This window comes from Gymnogyps californianus, chromosome 10 (assembly GCF_018139145.2).
Source record: "Gymnogyps californianus isolate 813 chromosome 10, ASM1813914v2, whole genome shotgun sequence".
NCBI lineage: Eukaryota > Metazoa > Chordata > Aves > Accipitriformes > Cathartidae > Gymnogyps > Gymnogyps californianus.
This window is the reverse complement of record NC_059480.1, coordinates 23548541-23556844: the sequence shown is the minus strand read 5'-3', so window position 1 is coordinate 23556844 and position 8304 is coordinate 23548541.

Below are 8304 nucleotides of genomic sequence, written 5' to 3'. Positions count from 1 at the left end.
TAAGAACAAATTGGGGAGGGAGCACACTCCTTCCCCATGACTGCCGAGCAAGATTGTTGTGGCATATTTAGGTGTCCAAATATTGATTTTCTTGCAAACAGCCAGCAACTGCATGGCCCCTCCAGGTGGGGGTCCCACTGCTCACCTGCATTTCCTTGGGTGCATCTCACCCAGCCATCACATGCCATGCTGCACAGCTACTTATAGCCAGCTGGCTAATTATTTCATATAAATACTCAGCATCGCATATGACGTTGACTGAAATTACAGCCTTTCGGGGAAGAGGTAGCAAAGGCTTGTGTGGTGTTAGTGGCTGAACTTCAGCAACTAAAACTTGCTTCACCGAAATTGGAGTAGAGTGAGGCTTCCCTGCCAGCAGCAATTAGAAACGAGCATTATCTGATTGCTTTCTGCAGCAATAGCACTTTGTTATTTTCCTCCTGTGAGGGACAGGGAAATGTCCTAAGTGGTGAGGGTGCGATACCCGTCACAGATTTACTCTTGGCAAGTGGGGATATTTCTTATAAACTCTTCAGAAGTGCTTGATTCAAGGTTTTTGAAAGGTTGTCTCATCTTTACTCTGAATCACTTTTTCATCTTCTAGTTCCTGACACAGCGGCTTTTGTCAGGTTGGTGGTTCAGGCTGAACCTGCAGAGTGAAGCTCTCCTGAAGCTTCGTTTAGCGATGCAAAGGGATGCTGAGATTCCCCGGGAGAGATCTGAGCAAAAACCCTCTGGAAACAGAGTACGTTCCAGTGGGGGAAAAAAACAGGCAAGGGTTAGGTTTATTGTATTTAGGTTAGTATTTATATTAGTGCTAGCACTTGTTTGAAGGTCAGTATTTATTTCAGTAAACTATTGCTATCAGTGAGCAGCTAAGTCCTGCCTTTCTTAGATGGGGAAAAGCGTGCTATTCTTGGAACACCAGCCTGACTTTTCATGTTTGCACCCCAAGTCCCACTGTGTTTTTAAAGCACTGAAGGCATGATGCTGCTTGTTACCCAACTCCTTTGGCTTGCTGGAAACCAAGCCTAACCTTTCTGCACTGTAAATGCCAGCCTCGGACCTTTTAAGCTGCCGATGACGTACTCCGCTATCTGATTTTCGGGAGGCTCCTCGTGACTCCAGATGCAGTCATGAGCGTTCAACGTTTTGAAAAGCAGACTTTAGAAGGATGTCATAAAAGGAACATCTTTGACTTCTGATTGCAAAAAACGGAGATCACTTCAGGAGATTACAGCCCCCGCGCAAATAGGTTTGTTTGGGGTGGTACCACTGTTAATGACTTTACTGACTGAGACAGCACTCACACAGCGATAGTTTGGGCAAGGACTGGTTTTAATTAGGAGCGCTAAGGCTTGTTAAGTGACCAAGTATAGTACTGAGTCACATCACATGAAACGGTATGGAGACTGCTTAGGGCCATGGAGTTAAGCCCTTCCTTTTAAAATCTTTCCTAAGACGGTTCCCCTGGGAGGAGGAAGCCAGCGGGGCGTTTGGCATCACAGCACACCGTTCAAGCGGGTACCACAGACGTGTCTGATCAGAGGCTGAAGAAGAGGATTTTGTGGACTCCTAAGAACAGACATGCTGAAATATTACTTCAGTGGAGACACACGGCTGGGGAGGGCATTTCTTCCATTCTCACACAGTCCCTGAAACACTTAATTTAACACCAGCCAGCCCTTTAAACACCATGCTTTTGCTTGGGAATTTGTAGTTCCATATAAGCGGAAGCAGTGCCTTCAGACAGTGACCTTACGATGCTCTCCCCCTGACTTTGCACGGAGCTCTGAACGAGCAGAGGCTGTGCTGAGACGGATACGGACTGGCAGCGGCAGGACCTGCCTTGCCCTGTACACGTTCCCCTCCTGCCCAGCCTGCCCGCGCTGAGCAGCTTGATCCAGGAGGCTTCGTCCCCTCCTCGGTCATCGCTGTGTAGGGAGGAGGAAGCCTTTTGAAAGACGCGACAGAGCCAGCGAGCCTCGGTTCCTGGTTTGGGAGAAGATAAGATGTCTTCTGGGAATTGTAGTTCCTGGGAAACACGAATTTGCAGCCTTCCTTGAAAGGCGAGCCAGGAAAGCCGGCAGCCTGCAACCATTTCCATTGTTCCAGTGGAAGGGAAAATGTGTTGAAATTGAGAGGGAAATTTTTATAGGCAACTCTGCTTGGAAATTAGCAGACTGCAGTAGGAAAACTCGAACGCACTTAGGAGAATTAGACACCAAGGAAGAAACTCTTTCTGCCTTGACGAGAATTGGAAAGGGGTAGTATTTCTTGGACTCTGCAGTCAAAGGGAAACTAGCCTTGGGGCTCACCAGGAGGTATAAAGGCTGCTTGAAGAGAGAGCGTTGGCTGGCCAGAGACCCAGGCACAGCTAAGCCCTCGTGGCTTAAGGGCAACGAAAATATTCTGGCAGAGCTGAAGAAAACAGCTTTGCAAAAAGGAGATGGAGAGTTTGGACCCCAACCTCCACCTGCCCGGCGGCAGCGAGGAGCTCCTCTGCCTGCTGCTTTTGCCTAGGGATGAGGCTTCGGGGCAACACACGCTGCACAGCTGTAAAACAGAAACTGCAGATACTGCTGCAAGAAGAACCTGTTGGTACGAACTAAGAAATACTGACAAAAAGCGTGCAGCAGTTGTTTGTGGTTTACATAAGTTACCGCAGTGTTTGTATGCTGAAAGAGACGGAGGAAGTGTTTCTAAGGACGACTGTGAAGAACTGAACACAGCACAGGGGTAAGGCTGATAAATCAAAGAGTGGACACTATGTTTGCCCAAAGCTTCAAATACTATTTTGGGAAAGTGATTTATATTCTTATTCTGGAAAAGACCATTAAGTCATTGTTTGTAAGAAGAAATGCTGTCCTCTGGCTATGCAAAATTCAGTACAATATGTTCTGTGGAAAGTCTGAATGCTTTATCTAAAAGTTCAGGAGTCCACTGGGAGAATAACCACCTTTCATTACGCTGCTCAAACTCACCCACACAGCCACCAGCCCTGCAAACCCAGACCCTTTGGTCCATGCCTGGTCTTGGCCCTGTGCTATACAGGTCCCAGCAGACCAGGCTCTTGCTGGAAAGCCGTGTTTATCTGCAAGCAACTCAGCTGTGGAGGTCTTGGTTTCATTACTGACGCTGGTTCGCGTGTGGCTCCTGCAGCGTGTCCTCTGCAGCCTCTCTGCACTTGGTTAGAGGGCTCTGTAGGCACAGAGCTGTTTGAGAAATTGCAATTACTTACCCTGCTCTCCTGGTTTGGGGTAGAGCATCAATGGGAACATTGCACTTACAAACTGAACACTAAATAACTGGAAATAATAACCAGTGAAGACATTTATGAGCTGAGTGGGGCCCTAGGACAGTAAAAGGTGGTTGATGGTAGCTCATTTGTTACCATCTGCACATACTGCCAGTAAAGCTGACACCAGCAGTCAGAATCACAGCCTTACAAAGACCTCTTAGACATTATTTTCCACTTTTACAAATTTAATTAGCTGTTTTCCCCTCAAGCAGCACAATACAAAAATATTTTTCCAGGTAATGTAGCCATTTCCTAGTTAAAGAAGCGGAGAGAACGTTAAAGCAAAAAATCATGCCTAAATTAAAACTGTTATTCTCATTTTCTACATGGACATTTTGGCAATTGCTTCTCCTCTGAAAGGAACAATCTTTTTGTTTAGTGCCGTAATTCATGGGCTTCTAAACCAGAATGCTGAGGGATGAATTCTCGAAGCATGGAGTTTAATCTGAATCCCCACATCTTTCTCTGGATCTACCAGGCTGGCATAAGTTTAGACGGTAACAGTCATATTTTCTTTTCGAAGAATAAGCTGTTGTGATCTCTGGTTCTGCTTCCCCACAGCCAGCAGGTTTGCAGGGCTCTTGCATTTTTGGGAGGAGACATTTTGCATTATAGGAGAGTGCTGAACAAAACTCTAAGGAAAGGATCGGAAGGAGGAAGAGCAATATGATAACACATAGCCTAGAAGCACCTCCTGATCGAACCATCCCTTTTCTTTCTCCAGAAATCAGAGCTGGCCACAAAGGGTTTGGGCTGAAGCAGCAGCCGAGAGGTGCAAGGCGAGGTAGGTCTGAGCACCCCGGTTAAGCTGCTGTCGAAATCACGGCTTTGGGACGGCTGTAGCCAACCCCAGCGTGTTCCCAGATAACAAACCCGCGCCGAGGCACAGATAGCAGCACGCTGCGCAGCCTGGAGCACCCTGTTCAAGGTCTGGGTTTGAGCCCGGAAAGCCGTCAGTTTGTGTTGGTATGTGTTGATTTCTGCATGAAGGTAATCTTTGTGCTGTTAATGCAGCCCAGCGTCTGGGCTCCAGAACAACCTGGTAACGGAGTTATTCTTTTTGTTAACTGTACTGTCCAAATAGAAACTTATGGGCCTGATTTTCTGCTGTTAGGAAGCAGAAAATTAATCATACCGGCACACAAATGACAAGATTGAGTAAAGACTCAGCTATTGTACCAGCAGTTCAGCCTGTCTTTCCCAGAAAGAAAATGTTTCACATATCCCATGACACCATCCCGCCATGTAGTTTTCCTGGGGTCCTGAATTTCCCAACACTCTGATGTCTGCCCCCAGTTTGTGGTGAATAAAGTGATGTTGACTGACCAATTATTCAGTGTATCATCTCAGCGGTAGCATTAATGCCTTCCCTGTTCAGTGGTGTAATATTTTATGTGCAAAATGCATCTGAGGCTCAGTAAGCCTTACTAGCCTTACTTCTAAGCCTTACTAAATCCTTACCAGGATTTGGGAAAAACAGCATTTGTAGAGACAGTACCCCCTGCATTGAGCTGCTGGTGGAAAGAGGCAGATGAAGAACCACCTTCCAATCCATGAGCTCGAACCAGCTCCTCTCCAAAACAGCCCTTCTCTGCCATGTTCTGAAGGTGCTGAGCAAGAGTCGTCATCCAGATGCTGGAGATGCTCAACAGAGATGCTCCTCAGATGAGCTGGCAGCTCTCTGCAGCTCTGCTGCAAGGGGTCTAAGGTGCAAGAAGACAGATACGACTGTTAAGGCTGACCTGAGCACATAGCTTAACCTCTTTGTCCTACAAGTTGGACTGAAGCTTGTCTTTCACCGCAACACCTCATCTGGGTTTAAGGACTCCAAGTGATAATAGTTCCACCGTCCTTGCTCAGAAACCGCTCTCCCTAATTACCCTTTCACCTAGGATAATTAAGCTTTCAAAGCTGAGTATTTCTATTTCAGCCTTTCCTGTGGGATCTTGTTATGACTTCCCCAGCAATACAGCAATGCACTTCTGCCATCAGATATCTTTTTCATACGTAGGGGCTTGGAAACCCTGCTCATACCTGCTGTCCCCTCACCGGGCTGCGCTTGTGAATGAATCGTTCCTCTATTGCACGCACAGTTCATTGCACATAATTCAAGGGGGACGTTGTTTAAACTGAAACCATGGAAGTGCCCCGTCGGACCACTGGATGCAGGGCGAGGAGGACCAAGCAGTAGGACGCCCACCAGCAGCTCACCCCACGGGCGCTGCATCACCTCCGTCCTGGGTTTTGCCGACACCCCGGGTTTGCCCTCCAGCGGCACAGGGATGGAGAGCACGCGGGCACATTTGCCTTATACAATAAAAGAATCGCCAAAAGGCTCCGGCTCTGTCTTTCTTTGATAAAAAGGCAGCCGGAGAATTGCCCTCTCCCACGAGCCCCAGCGCTCAGCCTATGAGATAATATAGGCTGGCCTTTTCTTTGCAGCTGCATTGTTTTAGTGCTTGGAAAATAGCAGCAGGCTGAGCAATGAGTCATCTGTCACTAGATGGGGTTAAAGTAATTTCCGTTTTCTGTTGCCATGGGGAAACCAACGTCCTAAGATTTGTCCTTTCTCCCACTCAAACATGTGGGAGTAGAAAGCCTGAAACCCAGCAGGGCTAAACATTTTTTTTTTAATTTTTTATATATCTTTTTTTTTTTTCCCCCCTTATAAACAAACTTCCCTTCGTGGCCTTGCAGCTGTCAGTCTGTTCCCGGAATCGTCCGGTTAACAATGTCATTCCCCTTGGATTGCAAAAAATCCAGAAGCAGAGTTTAAGTAAATATTTGACATTCATATAGGAGTTGCTTCATATTATCACTTATAAGAGTCTCTGTTGCTTGTAAAGTTTTATGTGTACATTCAAGGTGGTTATAAACTTGATATTATACAAATAAAATTGAAACTTCAAAAAAAAGTAAATTAAAGTAGCAGCTCACCCAGCATTCAGAATATAGTGTATAACAGAAACAGGAAAGAGGAAATTGCAGTAAATACCATTTAAAAGCCTTGCTAATATATAGCTTATATGAGTAGCAGCATAGCAACATCTAGTGTTGATCAGGGATATAGCTGAAAGTTATCGTTATACTTCATTAATGGCAGTTTGATGAAATCTGCAGGCAGGCTTTTCCTGGACCACCACAGCCCTACCCAGCCACAACCTCAGCTCCTTCTCCCGTGTGTTTCATAACATGTCATTTTTTCATGCTCCATGTCACTGCCTTCGTTAGCTTTGCAGAGGTGCAGTCATCTGGTAATGCTCTCAGTCTGTCTAGATCATTATGAAAATTATTGTGCTTATATTTAAGAGCCGACTCAATAGATCTACAGGCTTAAATGCGATTCAGTGCAACGGTGGCCAAAACTTTTAGCATCTGAACTGAAATTAAGAAAGCAATTCCTACCTGACAGCTGATCACGTTACCAACTGTGTCGTAAAACCCGGGACCAATTAAACATCGCCGTCAAATTGGGAGAGCTCTCAAAATTACTCCTTTCCCTAGAAATGAGCACGCAAGTGTAAGGTTGCAATGCTAAGTGGTATGTCAGAGAAGACTGTGTTTTCCCTCTCCTGTATTACCCCGCAAATGCAGGGATTACTGTGTTATACACAGTTTAAGACCATCTGTAGAAAAATTGATTGAGGTGCATTTTGAATCTATCACCATATCCCATGTAGACACTTCTTTTCATTTAAAAGACACCTGATGCTCAAAGTTAAGTCCCTTGCTACTTAGCTCCTTTGCACGTATACGCTATGGATTAACATTAGTTTAGTTTTGATTAGTTAACTAAACTAATCAAGTTTAACTTAACATTAGGTTTTTAGTTTAGGTTTAATTATTTTTAGTGGCTTTCTTAAACTCTTGCAGTTTTTTTCATATAAGCAAGCCCTTTTATCAGGGCTCATTGAGGACTAAAATAAAATAACTCGTCTCCTTAGATTACAGCTCTTATTACATGGGGTTTGCTTCATCTTCAGTAAAATAACATCCTTTGGGTTTTCTCAAACAAAACAAAATTCATGAATGGCTGCTTTCCAAATCCAGCTCTGTCTTGCAACACCCTGTGAACAGATTTTTTGCCACGTTTAAGTTTATTACATGATCTAATTAGCATGACTGTGTAGGTGCGTGGAATGCACTGGGGGAAAGGAAAAATACAAGTGTACGAAATGCTGTTATATAATTTGCTATGGGGACACGCTTATTAAAGACAGAGACTTGGATCACTCTCCGGATACTTTTCAGCAGGATTTTGGGAGCGAGCAGTTGGGCAAGGAAAAAGAAAGGACATTCAAGTCTATAGCAGAGGAAAGGGTCAAGAGCAGGAAAGACTGACTACCACCTGATTTTTGAGACTTAAAAATACAATTACAATTTTAAAAAAGGTATTAATTCTATACTCACGTTTGTTGCTTTTGTCTCCAGACAAAACAATGCAGTAAAATTCAATGCATGACTGAAAGCGAGGACTGCAAACTTGTCAGCTACACTGCGAGGCTCGCTCTTCATCAGAAAATGAAACATAACTTCTAAGTAATAGCAAGAAAATACGGATTGTTAACCACTCTGGCCATGAGAAAGGCATTAGGGTGTCTATTGGTAACATGCAGCCAGAACAGAGATCAGAGCTCTGCTTCATGTTAAGACATTCACACTGCCCTAACCAAATTAAATGGGAAGCTAAGTAACATAAAGCTGTATCAGGCTCTCTTGCTTCCTTCTGCATGCATGAAATGACATTTTAAAGTTACGTGTGATCTTTCAGAGCCTTTAAAAGGGTCAGGCGCTAGGCGCATCTGGCGTGCTGATCTTCTCATTCAGGAACATGAAGTCATCCTCTGAGTTGCATTCCTGAGTCAAGAACGTGTAATTTTCCATGTGTCACTTTACTGACTTGCACATTGAGCAGAGATTAACATTAATTTCATTGAAGATTGGGCATATTTAAGAAAAACGCAAGGCCTGCTAATTTTGTTTTAATTAAGCTAGAAGTGGAA